This window comes from Microcebus murinus, chromosome 8, assembly GCF_040939455.1.
Source record: "Microcebus murinus isolate Inina chromosome 8, M.murinus_Inina_mat1.0, whole genome shotgun sequence".
Lineage (NCBI taxonomy): Eukaryota > Metazoa > Chordata > Mammalia > Primates > Cheirogaleidae > Microcebus > Microcebus murinus.
This window is the reverse complement of record NC_134111.1, coordinates 81,860,084-81,881,346: the sequence shown is the minus strand read 5'-3', so window position 1 is coordinate 81,881,346 and position 21,263 is coordinate 81,860,084. Positions and strand designations below refer to the sequence as shown.

The 21,263-nt window shown below is 33.0% G+C and overlaps 1 protein-coding gene across 6 annotated transcripts in view; it reads left to right on the top strand.

The window, feature by feature from the left end:
- KANSL1L (KAT8 regulatory NSL complex subunit 1 like) overlaps nt 1–21,263 on the top strand; it is a 133,675-nt gene that overhangs the window by 59,178 nt on the left and 53,234 nt on the right. The gene's annotated exons all lie outside the window — the stretch shown is intronic.

Sequence of the window (21,263 nt, the reverse complement as noted above, 5' to 3'; positions counted from 1 at the left end):
AGGCTGAGGCAGTAGGATTGCTTAAGGCCAGGAGTTCAAGACCAGTCTGGGCAACATAGCAAGACTTGGTCTTTACAAAAAATAAAAATAAATTATCCAGCTGTGGTGTTGCACACTTGTAGTCCTAGCTACTGGGAAGCCTGAGGCAGGAAGATTGCTTGAGCCCAGGTTACAGTGAGCTGTACTAGCATCTCCACACTAAATTATCCAGCTTAAATTTTAGTGAGTCATTTTGGGCATTAGCTTTTATAAGGTAAATTTTTTTCTTAGTATAATTAATAGGATAACTCTTATAATCATTAGCAATTTATCTTATATATATCAGCAAAAATATATATTCTATTAATCCAAATTCATTTTGGGGAACAGCATTTGTTTTACTTTATTTTGCTTACTTTTCTCTTTGAACTTTTCTTTCTGAAGATGCAATTAGAAGACATACTAATAGAATATTTATGTGTTCATTGTCTAATATTTTTCAGTTAAAATTATAATATTGGCTTCTTTTCTTTAATTACAGTAGAGGTCTAAGTGTAATTTTGTATTGGGAAATATTTATATGACTAATTGTATGATTTTTAAAAAAAAAAACTTTATAATATAGCATAAAAGGAAAATTTACCATGGTGAAACTTAATGCTAAGTAGCCATCACATTCTTTATGAGATTAGTGGATATAAACCAAGTATTAAAATAAAAATTTTGCTGGGTGTGGTTGCTCACACCTGTAGTCCCAGCTGCTCCAGAGGTTGAGGCAGGAGGATCGCTTGAGTCCATGAGTTTGAGGCTGCAGTGAGCTGTGATCATACCGTTGCACTCCAGCCTGGGTGACCCTCACAAAAAAGAAAAAAAATGCTGTTATTTGATTTTTATTTCTAATTTGTTATTTTGAAAGTTTAATTTTAATACTGCTACAGTTTTATTTGTGCTGGGTAATTTATTCATTGTTTTATTATGGTAATAGTTCTATTAGTTTTGCTTCTTTTTTATTGACTTTATATTTATTCCTTTATCAGTGATGATTCACTTTGAAAGTAAAGATGTTATAGAGGGCAACTATGATATCCTCATTTATAAGAACATATCCTGATTAGGAAAGGCATAATGTAGGTGAATGAATTTTAAGTTTAGCCATAAAACACCATCAAATTGGTATCAGAGCATTGTGATTTGGAGCTAAACTTATTTCAAATAACATGTTGCTTACATAATTAGGCCCTACACTATTACACACGTGTGTGTGTGTGTGTGTGTGTGTATTTTCTTATTAATGTTATTAATGTATTGGCCTGTATTTCTGGTCATTAATTCACAAAGCATTGATTGAATAATTATTTGTTGTATGGCATGTAGTCAAAGTCCTAGAGATACAAATAAGAAGAAGAGAAATAAGTCCTAGAGATACAAATAAGAAGAAAGTCTCCACTTGTAAATAATTCACAGTCAGGTTGGTGAAACACGTAACTATTTAAAATATTATGTAATAAAAATGAATTGTAGGCCGGGCGCTGTGGCTCACGCCTGTAATCCTAGCTCTTGGGAGGCCGAGGCGGGCGGATTGCTCAAGGTCAGGAGTTCAAAACCAGCCTGAGCAAGAGCGAGACCCCGTCTCTACTATAAATAGAAAGAAATTAATTGGCCAACTGATATATATATAAAAAATTAGCCGGGCATGGTGGCGCATGCCTGTAGTCCCAGCTACTTGGGAGGCTGAGGCAGAAGGATCACTCGAGCCCAGGAGTTTGAGGTTGCTGTGAGCTAGGCTGACGCCATGGCACTCACTCTAGCCTGGGCAACAAAGCGAGACTCTGTCTCCAAAAAAAAAAAAAAAAAAAATGAATTGTATATAGTTTCTTGAATACTTGTTTTTAATAGCTGTTATCATTGAAAAAGATACCTCATAAAGATATGTAGCTCCAAATGAAACAAATATATTATTGGCTATTTTAACTAAAGCATATTTTTTCAATCATGTCTACTAAAAAATAGTTCAAAAGTTTTTGTTGAAATCAGCTAGTATTTGCCATTTTTCCTGATGTCAATTAGTTGGTCCTACAAATTAATTGAAAGGTTTGCTTTTGAAAGTTTTTAACAGGTTCAAAACCTATAAAAATTGTTTGATAATTTAAAAGCAAATCAAAATTTTGTTCTTCAGGTGTTTGAAGTGTGATGATATGTGTGTTCTTTAAAGATACTATTTTTGGCAACAATGAACTTTTTTCAAAATATAATACATTTTACATAATGTGTTTTCCAAAACTTGTTTATTTTTACATTTGTTGTCAAAATATCATATTTCCCTTAAAGAAAATACTGTACTTCTTTTGTAACATTTGCTAGATAATGTAATACAGCAACTTTTTATCAAAGAGAAAATGACCAAGTTTAGAACATTAGAGTTTGTGTTTAAAATACATAATTTGGACAGATGGGGTGGTTCATGCCTATAATCTCAGCACTTTGGGAGGCCATGGCAGGAAGATCCTTGAGGCCAGGAGTTCGAGACTAGCCTGGGCAACGTAGTAAGATCCTGCCTCTACAAAGAAAAACATAAAACATAATTTATTTTAATAACTCTTCATAAGTACATTGATACCAGATAATTAGCAAGCTATTGTATAAAACAAAAGTTTTGGGGGGATACCCCTGATCTAATTAAAATGTATTATAAAAATTCTACTATTTATGATTCTATTTACTATAATCTATAAATCTATTTAACCAAGAGCATATAAACTAAAATATCTTACAGACAGAAGAGTAAAACATGGAAGAAAAAGTAGCAAATTTTAAAGAGAATGTGGTCTGTTGTGTCAGATGCCAAAGAGAGTTACTGAAAAATGTCTGTTGGTTTTTTTCAGTTATAAGTTGAGACCTTAGCAAGAGCAGTTCAATGGCATAATAGAGAAAGAGGCAAAAGTGGCTTAATAAGGGAATTGGAGATGAAGTAGAGAGAGGGAAACAAAATTACACACCAAGGCCACTGACTAAAAGCTATAATACAATGGACATACAACATCAAAGAAAATATTTTTTTAAGATGGAAGAAATTTAAACATCTTTATTAAAATAAGGGCAAGGGAAGGAGGTACTGGTGGGGAATATAGAAATATTTCCATCACAACATTATGGAGGGATCTTATGATGGGAGAAAATATACTTGTTCTTTAAGAATGGCATTAAATAGATTAAGATAGGTGTTTATGCAGTTGTTTATAAAGTGATTATAGCCTAGGTGATAAAGCGAGCTTGAGGAGTTAACATGAAGGTTTGGATAGATATTGACAAGTAAAACATTTTCCCTTCCCCTTTTCCTCTTTTCCCCTTCCTTCCCACCCCCTTCTTTTTATCTGTAGCATGAGCAGTCCACCCCTGGAGAAAGGTGTCAGTAGTTTTTAAGCAGCTTTTTAAAAAATTCTTTAATTATAAATATGCTGAGTGTGAAAAATACTTAATTGATGCTTATAAAAATACTTAAGAATTTAATTTTAAAGTAGTCTTTCATTGAACTTTTTATAAAATAAAGAAATGCATAGTAGTGAATTTCTATAAATTCACAAATTATTTAATATTACTCATATTTGAGAATATTGCCATAGATTTTTTGAATTGGAGATAAAATTTTATATAAAATAACTTTGATTTAAGGATATCTGCATTGAAGCAATGTGAAATTTATCTATAATGAGCCTTCTTACCTTGGGAATAAAATATCAAATGAAGCCGCATTTTATTTGTTAAATCTATTTTCCAATATTTTTGTATTTTTTTCTTCACATAGTTATATATAAAGAAAACATCTTTAAGATTCAAAGCTTTTCAGGAGTAAGGGCTTAATATATTTAATGTTATTCAGACTTGACATTTAATCATAAAGTACTTTCTGAAAATGTCCCTGTTAAGCATATATATACTATTAATTTTGTGTATTTATATATGTGGGAAGGTAAGAAAATTTATCATTTGAGTAAGAATTTTTAAAATTGTGTAGAACATACATAACATAAAATTTATCGTTTTAACCATTTTTAAATGTAGTTCAGTGGCGTTAAGTATGTTTACTTTGTTGTGCAATTATCACTACCATCCATCTTCAGAACTTTTTTCATCTTCTCAAACTGAAACTCTGTACCCACTAAACTCTGTACCCACTAAACCCACTAAACTATATTTCCAAGCCAAAAGCTAAGAGAAAGCAAGAACTCAGAAAGTAAACAAAGCACAGAAATTTACTTTTGTTTGAAGCCAACTTTAGACAAAATTAAATTGAGGTTTTGATAGCTTTGCAGTGAAAGAAAGAGAGAAATCAAAGCCAAACTCAGTAAAATCAAGCTGTGGTTTTAATAGATTGTGGGATAAGAGGAAGGGTTATTAAAGCCCTTTATCATGATAGGGAAATGAAATAAAATCCTCCCCATATTTATTATTAATAACAGAGACCATCCTCTGTCACAGATTATGTCATCATAGTAAAGATAAATTAGAAGTAAAAGTGTTTCCCTTCCCTCACCACTAGGGCACCCTGGGGAGATTTGCCCTGGGGCTGAGCAGAACAGAAGATAAAAGAAATCATATCTTTGAGACAGATACTTTTACATGGATTTCAGTCCAAATTTGCATCAGTTAGTGGTCCAAGGGATCCTTAGTTTTGAGTGGTTCTGGAATGGCAGAAACAAATGCATATTCTCCCTGGAGGAAAGGCACCTTCTTTTTCAGCCCTGGGAAATCCTCATGAATAATTTTTCAAGGGCAGTGATTAGCACACAGTCAAATATAATCAAACATGTGAGGCAAAAGAGTAAGAACAAGCAGAAAACAACAGACAGCAAAAGAAGAGCATAAGGCTTTTAGATATGAGAATTATCAAACACTGATTAATTTAAAATGGTGCTTATTCTGATTATAGAGATAAAAGATAGGCTTATGATATCAGGAGGGAAGAAATTACATAAAGTGATATAGGCACATTTCGAAAAGTCAAATAAGACTTCTGAAAAATACTGAAATAACTAAGTAAGTGAGTTTTTCAGCCAACTGATAGCGGTTGAAGAGAGAATGTGTGACACAGAAGATAAATTAGAAGAAAAGTTCCAAATTGTATCAAAAGAGACAAAACAATGGAAAATATAGAAGAGTCATTTAAAAATATGGAGACTATAGTGAAAAGGTCTAATATAATACTTAATCAAAGACTCGGTAGAAGAGATAAAGAATGGAGCCGAAGCAATATTTGAAGAAGTGCTGGCTGAAAAATTACCGGAACTGATGAAAGACACCAAATTCAGGATGCCAAACATAGATTTCAGGTCAGGAGAACTAAAAAGAAATCTACCTCTAAACATAGAGAACATGTGAAAAAACAAAGACAAATTGAACATTGAAAAGCAACGAGAAGTGGGGGAAAGACATTATCTTAACTGGAGTCATAGACTGACAGCTGACTTCTCAACAGTAACAAGAGAGCCAGAGTACATGGAATAGTTTTTTCAGTGTGCTGAGAAAAAATAGCTTAACTTAGAAATTATACACAGAAAAAACATCTTTGAAGTCTAAATGTGAAATACAAATCTTTTTAAATAAGCCAAAACTGAGAGAATACACTAGTAGACTCTAATTTATGATAACCATAAATTAATGATATACTTCATGCATTAGAAAGTGATGATTTGGATGGAAAATTCAAAATGCAAGAAGGGATGAAGAACAAATAAAATGGTAAGTAACTATATGAGCATATGTAAACAAACATAGTAAAATATGTCTGGTGGGGTTAAAAAAGAAGTCTATGACAATAACATATAGGTCAGAAAGAAGGTAAATGGATTTAAATTGTACTCAGGTTCTTGAATTATTCAGATGCCAGTAAAAGTGATGATTTAGCTTTCATTATTTCTAAGTTAAGATGATAGAGGAGTTCCACATGAGAAAGGGGGATCCTTGAGTGCCAATAATGTTCTATTTCTTGACCTGAGTGGTGGTCATGGTGGGTAAGGGGAGGCATTGCTTCATATTTACAAGTTAAACATAAGATAAATATTTCTGGTACTTATCTATATGTATCTTATATTTCACATTTTAAAAAGTTAAGAAAATAGGATATAAACAATATACTTCACAAAGGAGAAATAAAAAATAATCACCTAGGAAGTCACATTTGCCTTCATGGTTTCGAAAAAAAAAATTGAAGGACATTATTCATCGTAAACCTATGAGCAAAATTTGACTACTCCCACAAGAATGTGATATTTAATTTGGTGACAGGGAAACAATGAATTAAATCTCATTTCAGCATGTTACCTTAAAATTTAGTAGTAGAGACTAATCTAATTGTTGCATTTATAATCTTTGCCCTTGTCTTTATCGGTCAAATCTGTCTTTACCCAGGATGTCTCTTCTGTCTTTAACAATAAAAGTGATCATACATATTTGTGGAAAGCAATGAGGAATGTCTCAAGGAAAGGACTGATAACTATAGTGTATTTTAATTGTCCCCTTTGACCCCAAAAGTACTCTTATATTTAGTTGTGAATTTTGAGGTACATACTCAGCTGAAATGTATAAATTAATACAAATGTCAGAAATAATAATATAAATACAATAACAGGAAGTTGCAGAATGTTTATAGACATAGGCAAAAGGTGCATTTAAAAATAACAGGGAGGCTGGGCATGGTTGCTCATGCCTGTAATCCTGGCACTCTGGGAGGCCGAGGCAGGAGGATTGCTTGAACTCAGGAGTTTGAGACCAGTGTGAGCAAGAACAAGACCCCATCTCTATACTAAAAATGGAAAAATTAGTTGGGTGTCCTGGAGTGAGTCTGTAGTCCCAGCTACTCTGGAGGCTGAGGCAGGAGGATTGCTTGAACCCAGGAGTTTGAGGTTTCTGTGAGCTAGGCTGATGCCATGGCACTCTACTCAGGGCAACAGAGTGAGACTCTGTCTCAAAACAAAAAACAAAACAGGAAAAAATAAAATAAACAGGAAATTTGATAATTTATCATGATGGTACCTAAATATTTATATTCTGTCTATTCCAAAATATTTATAAAGTCTTAACCCACATTTGACAATCATTCAGTCTCCTCTCTAACCCAACTTCTACAATCATGTTATCTTAAAAGGTAAATATTAGTTCTGTTAAAATATAGCATACCACTCAATAGATTATTCACCAAGAGTTCAAACATATGTCTTACAGTAAGCATACCAGTTACTGGGAGATAGCATATGATTGTATGAGAAGTAAATGAAATAGCATGTATCAACCTAGCACATAAAAAATAACCTAATAATGTTAGCCATTGCTATTTTTATGTAAGGACATAATGTATATTAAAATTTTAGATATAGTCTCTTCTTTCATATTCTGGATAGTATACTAGTCATTTATTTAGCTATTCTTACTCTCTAAAAAATGTTTTGAAGTGGCCTGAGTTAGGGTAAGGATTTGAGGGCATATTAGATATCCCTTTGCACATGCCTGCATAGACTTCCAATAGGCCAGCTGTTACTGAAGACATTCATTATACAGGTACTAGAAGTCACTGAGGCACTATCTACTTTTCCATCATATGTTTTAGGTAGATAAAGTTTCTCTCTTGCCTTTGGTCTACCTCATTTGTGTGAGACGCTATAACTAAATCAGGTACTCAAAAATTCAGGTACTCTAAAATAAATACACTGTTGGGTTTTGTTATCATATTATACAAAATGCCATCTTCTCAAAGATCATCTTGGGACATTTCATCTCTCCCTCCCCCCCCACATACAAATATTTGAACTTTTGTTTATTCTCAATTAATTACAGTGTTGGAATAATTTAGTGGTTTGTGGGTAACATGGTTATGAGTATACACCATTTCTCTGTATTTGGTTTTAAACATTTTGTGACCTTGGGTGAGTCAGTTAATCCCTTTACATCTCACTTCTTTAAATTTAATGGGACATATTTTCTAAAATAGTTTCTAGTGCTAATATTCTTCCATTAAATGTTCGTTTTTAAGAAATTGTTTTTTCAAACAAATTCACAATAAAAGCATAAAAGTATCAATACACCCTTAAGTGTGTATATCTTTTTGTAACATCAGTGTTGTACTCTTATGGATGTAATAATTTTATGTTAGCTTATATCAAAAGAGTTAGTGAATAGAGAGAAATTACTCAACCCTGTCTTAGTGACTTTAAAGGATACCCTAAAGTTTATTTGGAAAATGGTATCATCCATGTGTCATCCATGACAATGAGAGGAATGCAGATTCCACTTAAGTGCCAAAAATTTTCAGTTAAACTATTTGGGAAGAATTGTTTAAATAAAATTTATTATGCATTGCCTTTTTTGGAAGGTACTGAACTTAATTTTTCTTTGAGGACTTAGGTTCATCACCATGACCACATTCTTGGGCTACTGAGATAAATAGCTGTATATCTATCTAAGAATTCACATTGTTAACCAACAAATACCTACTGAGTGACTTTAGTGTGCCAAGGATTGGATTGGGCACCAGGTATATGATGATGTACAGAAACAGATGGGGTCTCTATTCTTGTGGTATAGAGTCTAGTTGTGGAAAAATGAAATTACCTAAATCATCATACAGATGTATAATTTTAAACTTGATCAGATGCTACAAAGAACATTTTTGTCGTTAAGAATATCACTGTGAAATTAGACAGATGCTCAATCCCAAATTGATGAATTGGTAGCACTGTGATCTTGTACAACTCTCTGAATCACAGTTAGAATGAGAACAGTCATGGACTTGGCTCATGCCTGTAATCCCAGCACTCTGGGAGGCAGAGGCAGGAGGATTGCTTGAGGCCAGGAGTTCAAGATCAGCCTGAGCAACATAGCAAGACCTGTCTCTACAAAAATTAAAAAAAATTAGATAGGTGTGGTGGCATTGACCTGTAGTCCCAGCTACTCAGGAGGCTGAAGGGGTAGGATCACTTGAGCCCAGGAGTCAGAGGCTATAGTGAGGTATGATGGTGCCATTGCACTCCAGCCTGGGTGACAGAGTAAAACCTAGTTTTAAAAAAAAATAATAAAAAGAATGGAACAGTCTATATCCTGGGTTGTTGTGAGGACCAAACATTGTTATTTGAGATAACAAATGTGATACTATTTCGTTAATTTTTTACTTGTTTATTTTCTATCTTCCTGGACTTGAATGTGAGCTTCAGGAGAGTAGAGATTTGGGGGTCAATTTTATTAAAACTGCTATTTTCCTTAGTTCCTGGATCAATGAGAGTCACATCATGGGCTTGAGTAAATATTTGTTGAATGAATGAAATGTTGTTCATTATTTCTTGCAAGTAATCATCATTCATAAGCAATATATTGTACTTACTTTTCTTCCCTATGATCAGATTGATATCTAGTTATTGCTCTCATGGCTGTCTCCTACAGTTCTGCTTCTCCTCATCTAATTTGACTCTGGACTAGAAAATCATATAACCAGAGTGGTAGAAGTATCTATAATGTAATAAGAGACATTTTATAGTAAGAGAAGACTTCTCTTAGAAGTAACAATGAACTTTTATGCATTTTGGTTATTTAAAGGTGTTTTGTGATTTCATCTGCATTCTGTATAGTTGAAATTGCTAGATAAGTAACTTCATAAATGAAATGTTTCAGTCCTTATAATAAAGAATACATATTCTAGTTTTATATCACAATATGTCATAATTTTTATATATAATTAGGTGAGAAGAAATTTTAATTTTTAAAGTTTGCTCACTTATTCTGCACATAATTTCTAGGAACCATATAAAACTTACTGTTTGATATAATTTTCTAAATGTATAATCACTTTTATAATATTCTCACCTGGTTAATTATTTTCCAGAGCACCTGTTATTCATGTTATTCATTGATCCCTAACCCCCATCTTTTATTTAATGGCAGTATCTCCTAGAAAAGTGTTGGAGTTGGTTTTTTAGCTTTATTAATCTTGGCAGCAGGGTTTGATGAATCACTAGGAATTGAACAACTAAGAAGATTGAGTCTTCAAACAAATGAAGTGTTACATTTTATCATCATAGGGATAATTTGTGGCTTTTAGATCTTATGCTCTAAAATGAAAATAAAATGTTGTAAATGGATCCTTGTTTACCCCATGGGGTGTTATCTCTGAAAGAGTGAATTTCTACTTGAAATAATATCTAAATTTTTGTTTATTTATGCTTTAATGAGTCCCAAAATATGATATGAAATTAAATACCAATGAGTCATTGCCATGCTGTTTATTTCCACTAATGGTAATTATCTCACATGAAATGTAACCATTCTTTCTAATTGGATATCATAATTGAAAAACTGCATATAAGCTGGCAAACTAATCACATATAAAGTAATTCTTTTACCCTCATATTTTCAGTAGTCACTTCTCAATTATGAGAAAACATTATTTGTTAGCAGCATATTTTAGGTTAATGTTTTCAGCATAATTTTGGATTCCTGTGAATGCCATTAAATATTGTATTTGCTAGATGTATGATGTCAGTAGGGAAATAAAACTTCCCCTGCTATGTTTTTAAAGTAGTACCAGTAGGAATGATTTTATTTTGTAAAAAGCTTACTTTTCCCTTTTTATCTCTAATAACGTAAGTCTAAAACCTAATGTTATATAGGGGAATGTTTTAATAAATTACAGCATAACCACTAGATATAATACCATGTCAATGTTAAAAAATTGTGTGTATATAAAATATATAATCATGTGGAACATGATTATTTTGGAATATTAGGAAAAATTGGGATACTAAAATTTTAGTATGATTTCATAGAAGAAAATATTTGAAGGGTATAAATCAAAAATTTACTGCAAACTATATGTTTAGAAAATGAGATTTGGGAAAATATTTCAGTTTTTATTTTTTTTCAAGTTCTTTTGTATTTCCAAGTTTTCCTTAAAATGAAAAATAGCAATTTTCTGAGAATGTTTCAGGTTAGATAGAAATGTTTGTCAAGCTTAATGTCTCATTTCTCAGGTAGAAAAATGTAACTCTAATATTGGCTTCCTAGTCTTTGCCTTTATGTTTTAAAAAGTCCCACTTGAAGTTAAGAGCCAGAGATGAGAGCGGTAGGTAGCACTGTAAAAATTAGTAAATTTATTCCTCCAATTTTTTTTATAGAAAACTTTAGACATATAGAAAGCATTATAAAATGAAACCACATATTCCCGGCTTTAACAATTCTCAATATTTTGCTAATTCATTTCAGTTATTCCTTTCCTCACACGCTTTTTTTTTTTCACTAGGAATTTTTAAAAAGCAAATTCTAGTGATTGTTATTTTAACTATAAACAGTTCTGTGTATTTATTTGATAAGTATTTTTTAACATACCTACCACTTTATTATCACATTTAATATTTTTAACCAAAATTTGTTACTATCATTCCGTTCTCTGTTCGTATTCAAATTTCTGTAGTTGTCTCAAAATTATCTTTTTATTAATATAATTAATTTGTTAGAATCAGGATCCAAAGTCCATAAATTACATTTGGTTATTAGGTATCCTAAGTCTCTTATTTTATTTTTTAAAATATATATATACTTTACTTCATTGCATTTTTTATTTGTATAAATTTATAGGGTATAAGTGTAATTTTGTTACCTGGCTATATTGCATAGTGATAAAGTCAGGGCTTTTAGTGTATTCATCACCCAAATAATGTACAGTGTATCCATTAAGTGATTTATCATCATCTGCTCTCCTCCTACCTTCCACCCTTCTGAGTCTCCCATTGTCTATCATTCCACACTCTATGTCCATGTGTACACATTATTTAGCTCCTACTTTTGTAAATGAGAACATGTGGTATTTGTCATTCTGTGAGTTGTTTCACTCAAGATAATGGCCTCCAGTTCCATCCAAGTTGTTGCAAAAGACATGATTTCATTTTTTATGGCTAAGTAGTATTCCACTGTGTATATAGTCTACATTCTCTTTATCTCATCATCTGTTGATGGACACTTAGGTTGATTCTTTGCTATTGTGAACAATGCTGTGATAAACATACAAATGCAGGTATCTTTTTGATATAATGATTTCTTAAGATCATGTGGGATTTCTGGATCAAATGGTAGTTCTGTTTTTAGTTCTTTGACGAATCTCCATACTATTTTCCATGGCGGTTGTACTAATTTATATTCCCACCAACAGTGTATAAGCATTCTCTTTTCTCCATAACCTTGTCAACATCTGGTATTTTTTGTCTTTTTAATAATAGCCATTCTGACTGGTATAACATGGTATCTCGTGGTTTTAATTTGCATTTCTCTGCTGATTAGTGATGTTGAACATTTTTTCATATGCTTATTGGCCATTTGTATGTCTTCTTTTGAAAAACATCTATTCATGTCCTCTGCCCACTTTTTAATAGGATTATTTTGTTGTTGTTGAGTTGTTTGAGATCTTTGTAAATTTTGGATATTAGTCCCTTATTGGATACATAGTTTGCAAATATTTTCTCCCATTCTGCAGATTGTCTGTTGTATTGATTATTAATTGTATTGATTATTTCTTTTGCTGTGCAGAAGCTTTTTAGTTTAATTAAGTGCCATTCATTCATCTATTTTTGTTTTTGTTGCCTGTGCTTTTGAGGTGTTAGTCATAAATTCTTTGCCTAGACTAATGTCTATAAGAGTTTTCCCTAGGTTTTTTCTAGTATATTTTATGGTTTCAGGTCTTACCTTTAGCTCTATAATCTATCTTGAATTGATTTTTGTATGTGGTGAGAGATAAGGTATCTGGTTTCATTCTTCTGTATTTGGCAATCCAATTTTCCCGGGAACATTTATTAAAGAGGGTATCCTTTCACCAGTATATGTTCTATCTACTTTGTCCAAGATCAGTTGGATGTAGATATGTGGCTTTATTTCTGAGTTTTCTATTCTGTTTCATTGATCTATGTGTCTGTTTTTATGCCAGTGCCATGCTATTTTGGTTACTATAGCCTTGTAATATAATAGTCAGGTAATGTGATGCCTCTAGCTTTGCTCTTTTTGCTTACAGCTTTGGCTATTAGGACTGTTTTTTTTGTTTCATATGAATTTTAAGAATGGTTTTTCTAATTCTGTGAAAAATTACATTGGTATTTTGATAGGGATTGCATTGAATTTGTAGATTGCTTTGGGTAGTATGGTCATTTCAATAGTATTAATTCTTCCAGTCCATGATGAGCATGAGAAATTTGTGTCATGTACAACTTCTTTCATCAGTGTTTAATATTTTTCCTTGTAGAGACCTTTTATCTCCTTGGTTAAATATATTCTTAGGTTTTTGTTTGTTTTTGTTTGTGTGTGTCTGTTTGTAGGTAGCTATTGTAAATGAGATTGCCTTCTTGGTTCTCAGCTTGATAATTTTTGGTGTGTAAAAACACTACTGATTTTTGTACATTGAATTTGTGTCTTGAAACTTCACTGGAATTCATTTATCAAATCTAAGTGTTTTTTGGTAGTCTTTTAGGGTTTTCTAGATATAAGATCATATCCTCAGTGAACAGAGATAATTTAACTTCCTTTTTTCTAATTTGGATGCCTTTTAGTTCTTTTCTTAACTGAAATCCTAATAAAAAGGAAAAAAGGACTACAATTTTTAGGTGACATTTTTTGTTTTATTATTATAAAAATAGTAAAGTTCGTTGTAGGAAAATTCAGAAAATTATGAGAAGAAATTATATTGCTTGAAGTATATTTCCTTTATACATTATTTTCATAGTTGGGGTTTATTAGAAGTAACTTTATATCTTTTCCAGTTAATAATGTATCTGAAGATTTTATGCTTAAAATATTTCTTTTCTACCTTAGCAGCCACATTAAGGTGTATCTTAATTTTTTCTTTAGACACATCTTTTTAGAATGTCATTTTACAGTGTACTACAACACATTTTCTTATTATCTTATTACATTCTTATCTAGAATTGAAGAGACTTTTATTTTGGAGTAAGAGGTATAGTGTTCCTACTTAATATCCTGAGTGGGGGATATGATTGAGGCACTGTTTTCTCTATACCAGATAATGTCTGGATCTTGATATATTGGTCATTTGAGAGAAATGTTTACTTTTGCCAGTTGGGGGAATAAGTAATGCCCCCAGCAGACCATTTTTAGTAAGTTTAAGTCCTATTTTATACCAGTTTCTTTAAAATTGGTTACTGCTATCCTGAATGTCATCTGAGTTATCTGAGTATGTGGTGCATTCATAATCTCCAAATACTATCAGGGAAGTAGTAAATTCAACTATTGGCAGGACTCTGGGCAACTGGGAAAGTTTGGAAAATGTTTCTGCCTACCTTAGCTGCTATAGGTTGAATTCATCAGAGAACTCCAGCTGGTGAAAAGGAGAGGCATGAAATAGAGATTGTAATCTTGTAAGTCATGCAAAAACAGTGATTCTTAGATATATATGTTTGTGGATGTATTAGTTTCATAGGGCTGCTATAACAAATTATCACTAGCGCATGTGGTTTAAAATAATAAATATTTATTCTTCCACAGTTTTGGTGGTTCAAAATCAAGGTATCAGGCAGGACCTGATATCCCTGTGAAGGTTCTATGGAAGAATCCTTCTTTGCCTCTTCCTAGTTCTTGGTGGTTGCCTGCAGTCTTTGGCTTTCCTTGCAGGATATAAATATATCACTCCAAACTTTGCCTCTGTCTTCACATGGCATTCTTTACTGTGTGTGTCTCTTCCTTTAAGGACACCACTGATTGGATTTAGGGGCCACCCACATCCAGTATGTCCTGATCTGAACTAAGTACATCTGCAAAGTCTCTGTTTCCAAATAAGGTTACAGTCTGAGGTTCTGGGAGATACTGTTCAACCCAGTATTGCAGGTGTGGGTACTTGTGTATGTGTATGTCGGGGGTTGGGGATGACTGGGGAACTATCATGATCTCTTTAAGAATGCACATTCTAATTCTCCAAAGTTTATTACTACTTTTCCTTAAGAGGTTTATTGTGGGAATGGTGTGAATGTGGGGGAAATGTTAGAAACCTCAGGCCTAAAGCAATACTTTAAAATTCTGTGTTGAATATTTATTGTCTGCTATTCCATGAGCTTAGTTTCCTTGGCTGCATAGTGTATTTTAAGGCAAAGGGCAGGGCATGTGTACCATGGAAGGTAATCTGAAAAGAAAGAGACCAAGATTTGTTCAGTTTAACATGTGCTGAAATGCTGAAATTGGCCTGTCATGCTATGTAGCCTAGCTCTTCAGTTAGTCATTGTCCGGGTATACAAGGTTAGTCTTCTCCTTCTTACCTTGAGTAATTCCTGGCTTTCAAGAATATCTTAAGGATATGGCTCTTTCAAACTACTATGCTAAAGGTCCTTGGATCTTATTTTCCAGTGAATGACAGACAGTAAGCCCTTAATATAGTTAAATACACATCTTAAACTCCAAACTTCTAAAAGCATTTTTATCAAATATTGTTATATAGAAGCATTTTCCGAAGCAGTCATCCACCATGTTGTAATATTTCCAATTGGATTGCAAATTCATCCTTATAAATTAACAGCATTATAGTAAAGCAACAAAAATGAAATATGTACCTTTCTTTCTCAGTAATAGTTTTTTTTTCCTCCAGCCATTCAAACTAAGAAAGTAACTACAAATTCCCTATTTAATGGTTCTACCTTCCCCTTCTTATTTATTTTTTTCTCTTCTTTCTGAGATTTCTTCCTTTGGAATTTACCTTAGCTAAGGAAGCAAGCTTGTCCAGTAGACAGTTGTGTACCAGTGGATTTCATGGTATGTTCATCTAAAATGGTTTCCTTTTCCTTCATTAAAATAAAGTTTTAGCCACCATGATAAACATTATATATGAGTACAAGACTTATGTTCATGTTTTATGAAAAATTTTACAAGTTTTTAATTTAGTTAACATATAACATATGAAGAGGAAGATTTAGGAGAGTATACAAAATACTATGAAAAAATAATCTTTATGGATTATCTACTACTTTAAGCTAAGAGATGAAAATAACCTCCTGAAGTCTTTGCTATGCTTTTATGATTCCAGCATTCTAAATTTATAACCTGACTCAAAAGTTTCTTATTTACAAAAGTATTTGAGTAGAGCATTATAAGGTTTATCCCGATCCTTCTAAAAACACAGCTTATCTTAGCCAAAGGTTATTAAATACTTGAATAATTCACTATAACAAATTTAGACTATCTTTCATCGGGTTTATTTTAAAAGTGAATTAAAATTAGACTATTTCTCCATATTCATCACCATTATCAGTACCACCAGATGATACCAAGAAGCTAGCTAATATATACTTATATATTTAGATTGTTTTACTAATAAGTATATAATATTTGTAAAACACTGATCTTGGTAGTGATTTATAATACTATTTCAAGTAAGAGATTAATTGACTCACTTTTGGGCCTTTGGCCTTACTTTCTGTAGTAATTAGAATATAGGAATACATTGTTTTAAAAAATTCACATAAAGTTTTCTGTTCATATCTGTAAAAAGCACATTGAATGCCTATTCTTTTCATCTATAAATATCTTAACTGCCAAGATTTCTAGGACAGTAATAGAAAACCAGTCATTTCAGAGAATCATTAAATAACTATTAGAGAAATTAAACATTAATAAAATGTGAACTCATGACTTTATGATTATTTTCTAAGGTAAAGCTTTCAGTCATTTTGTACTTTTTAAAGATTAGAAGACACTTTTTAGACTCAACTCGTGTCTTGCTCTTTTACAAATCAAAAAATCTTATAAATCCCATCTGCTTATTATTTTATGTTTATGATCAAGTTATACATCATTATATCTTGCTATTAAAAACTAACTTTTGTAACCCAGAGTCAGAGATTTAGAATGAAACTCAAAGCAGTGTTAATATGTATCTTGTTAAAAGCTCTCTTGTAGCCTTCTGTTTACCGCTTCTTTTGAAATATGTACCTTTAAACTAAACTTGACTTAACTTAAACTCTTAAACTAAAATGTTCAACATTTACTAATTCACCAAAATAATTTATTTAGGTGTAGTATGTGTTGTGCATGTGCTGTACTAATCTCAGAGCTAGAATGATTAGCTTGACAACATATGTGCATGTCAGTTATTTCTTTATCACTTAACAAATAATCATTTTGCATCTGCTATATGCAAAGCACAATATCAGGAACTTCTGATACAAAGGTAAACAAAAATAGACACAGTTTTTTGCACTACTGACAGTCTAGAGAGGGAGACAGACATTAATGACATAATCAAACAAATAAAATATAAATTTAGCAGTATGAAAAATGCTAGGAAGGAAAGATGAACAGTGCTCACCTTTTAGAGCTTCTAAGGAGATTTGACCTAGTCTTTGAAGGGAGACTATACAGGTGCTCAAAGAAGACTTCCCTGAGTAACTGACTTTGGAATGGAGAGCCAAATGATTATTGGAAATTATGTAGGGGAAGGAAGATGTGTGAAGATTCTAGGAAGCAAAAATAACATATGCATAGGTCTTGAATTGTAGGGAGTATGAGTTATTTAAAATGAAAGGAGGCAGTGTGGTTGAAAAAGTCAACCTAAAGAAACAAACTGAGGCAGAATTAATATACAGATTTTATTTGGGCCAAGGTTGAGGACTGCAGCCTGGAAAACAGAGGGAATATAAGTGAACACTAGGAAGAGTTTATTCAGCATTTGTTATGAGCAGGTTTTTAAAGGCAGAAGGGGGCAAGGAGTGAGCTGATACAAAGTCATTTGACAGAAATTCTCATTAGTTTATAGATGAATATTGATTAGTGATTGGCTATACATTGTTGAACTATAGGGTATGAGTTATGGTGTCCAGTGTATGTATGGCATTTTATAGCTACTTGACATTAGTCTAGAGCCCACATAGCAAGTGGCTTCAAGAGGTAATTATTAGCTTAAGTGGGGAGTAAGACATGACTACTGTCACATTTTGATGCCTTTCTAGGCCTCAGAATTTAAAGAGTCTAGTATTTCTCAGATAAAAAGTTTCTTTTCTTTCTCAGAACACAGAGGACAAGGGGGAGCTTGATGCAAGATGAGGTGAGGCAAGAGAGCTATGGCAGGGGCCAGACCAGTTAGAACCTTTTAAAAGATTAAGGATTTAAGTCTTTTAAGAGCAATGGGAAAGCTTTGAAGGATTTTAAGCAGTGTGTGTGTGTGTGTGTGTGTGTGTGTGTGTGTTTGTGTGTAGGGTGTATGACAGATCAGATTATTTTTCCCAAAAGATTAATATAGAAGGGACTAGAGGGGGAAAACTGTGGATGAGAGAGACCAGTTACAAGGCTATTAGAGTAATCCTGCCACAAAATAGCTTGGATTATGGAGGGGGCAGTGGAAATGGAGAAAGGTATAAGCCTGAAAACCCACTCTCACTACTTCCCCCTCCTCAATGATTTAATTCATTTTCAAACCAAGTTATGTTATGTGCCTATAACATAAAAGATTTAGGTTATCATTCAGATTTTTTTTGTTCTCTACCTTCCAGTTAGAAATCTACAAAAAAAGGTAATTTGTTGCCTCACCTTATCCTATCCTACTTTTAAACTTTCTATTTCAAAAGTCCAATGATAATTATATATTGATAATTTTTTTGATAATTATTATATGACAGCATTTGACATTTGACCTCCATTTCCTGAACATACTTAAAGAAAAAGAATAAAATTAAAAATTTTTCTTCTGATAATGTATCACCTTAGAAACTTTAAAGTATATACAGTCATGTGCCACATAATGTCATTTCAATCAATAAAGGACCACATGTATGGCAGCAGTTCCATAAAATGATAATGGAACTGAACAATTCCTATTGCCTAGTGTCATTGTAGCCATCATAATGTTGTAGTGTAATGCATTACCTTTTCTATGTTTAGGTACATAAATACTTACCATTGTGTTACTGTTGCCTACAGTATTCAGAACTGCAACATGCTATACAGGTTTGTAGCCTAGGATCAATAGGCTATTATCATGTCAGTTTCAAATCAGCCTAGTTGTGCTAACTCTGACTGAGGGGTGAGGTGGGGGAGCTTCATAGTGACTCAGTGGCCAATTAAATGCTTTCAAATGTACAGTCTTTGTGAGGCTTTCACATACCAACAATCATGCAAATATACTCAACACACCCCACACATTGGCCTTAATAAGAGAGAGGAAACCAACACACTGACTGAGGAATTGGGCAAGTCCAGATTTCTCTCTAAATACTGATCACTGGGGGGAAGGGAGGAGGGGAGTGTCCTTGCTCTCTAGCAGAGTTTGGGCATCACATCCATGGTAAGTTTCTTTGCTGTTTTTATCGCCCTCCTCAGGAGTGCCCTTGGTCATTATCTCAGCCACCTTTTGGGTTCATTTTCTTGTTGAGTCCTGGAAGGGAGGAGTACCTGTTCATAGCAGTTGTAATCTTATCAGCTCAGGCTACCATACCTATGCTTACCACTTTGAGGGGTCAGCAGTTACACTGTAGGCTGAATCACTTGTCATAAGTGGCTCCATTTGAGACATTTAGGATCACAAAACATTATATCAGCTATACCATATAGCCTCGTTGTATATTAGGCTATACCATTTAGGTTTGTGTAAGTAAACTCTATGATATTCACACAGCTAGGAAATCACCTATTACCTAACAATGCATTTCTCAGAACATTGTTGTTAAGTGCATGACTGTATGACATTTGGTGACACAAATGACAGGCTTTCCAATTATCTTTACACTAGCCTATGAAACTCTAGCCAGTTCAGAAGTTGTTTTTGTTTAATAAGGAGATGATGGCTTACTTTCCCTGGGGGAAGAGGGAACCTAATGTCTTATTAAAAACTAAAGACTTGTAAGTAGAGGGAAGAAATTGTTTAGTATGTCTCAAGCTCCCAGAATAAAAGCTTTGAATTTTCCTATACACTACTAGAGCAATCTCTCTTAAGAAGCCAGGGAAAGTTCCTGCCTAAAGTTACTTCTCATTTGCTTTTTATGCTGGATCTACTCCTATTTCCTTGGATCCTAGCCCTTCTGACTTGATCACTTTTAATACCAGCTACCTACTGAAACCTGTCTTCTTCTTGACCTTGACTCATTTCTATGTTACTACATGGACTGTTCAGTGCCTAATTTCATATTGGCTATCCTGTTTCCCTTCTGCTCACCTTTGACATGATAGTCCAGCTCCATGAATGGTTTTTCAAGAGCAGACTGTTACTTAGCATTGATATACCTGAAGTTTTTCATAGATAATACATATTATATGTATTACTGTCACAGAAAATAACATCAGGATATGTTATTGGACCTATTAATTTGAAAGCAACATTTTATCCTAAATTTTTCTTAGCCAGCTACATGACAGAAGATCTTTAGAACCTTTTTTTAACTGAGACTTAAAGCATTCTTGCTAGAGCTCTCTAGAGACTTAAGTTAATGTTTTAAAAGTGATATAGTTGTCATCAGCTCTTTTTCCTATACTAGTCTGGTCAATGTACATATTTAGTTATATATTCATTGCATGTATGATGTTCATCAGATGCCATATTTAATTATTTTCTTTAGTGTCATAAGCCAACCAGACATCCTATTTCTGGTTTCTCACTAGTATGTAAAGCATTCTTGAATTAATTCTGTATCCACAAGCTAAAAGAATATTTTATAGTATTCATAAATATAATTCAAAAATGATAACACTGCTACAGGAAAACTATATCTTATGTTTAGTGGTAAACACCAATTATGTTTGAACCAAATAGCATATTTAGAACTTATATATTGAGCAGCAGTATCACATATAGCAGATTTACTTGTTAATGTTAGAATACTAAATTGACTAGCTTTTGTCTACATAAGTAAGGTTGAAATTGGTACCCTGTAGTGTTTGAGAAGCTGAATTATTTTATATTAGGTCATTAAATATGAAATGTCTGGTTTTGAATCAAAAGTGTAGTTTATTATATCTCAAAGAAGAAGCAGTACAATTAATGAAAGTATGTACCTACACAATGGACACAGTTTTGCCATCTTAACAGTAGCTTGTTTATGCTAGCAGCAAAGAAGGCTGGAGAGGAAGTGATGATGAAATCATAAAAGGTGTTTTCCACAGCTTGTTGAGAATTGAATAGTTTTCCTTATGAGAACTGATCCTGAGCCTGGATGTAGTGGTAGTCAGCTGGTGCAGGGTCTGGTGAATATGGTTGATGACAGTTTCCAAGTCCAGCCTCTGTAGTCTGAGCAGTATTGTTTTCTGCGACACATGGTCTTGCAAGAATATTGGCTTCT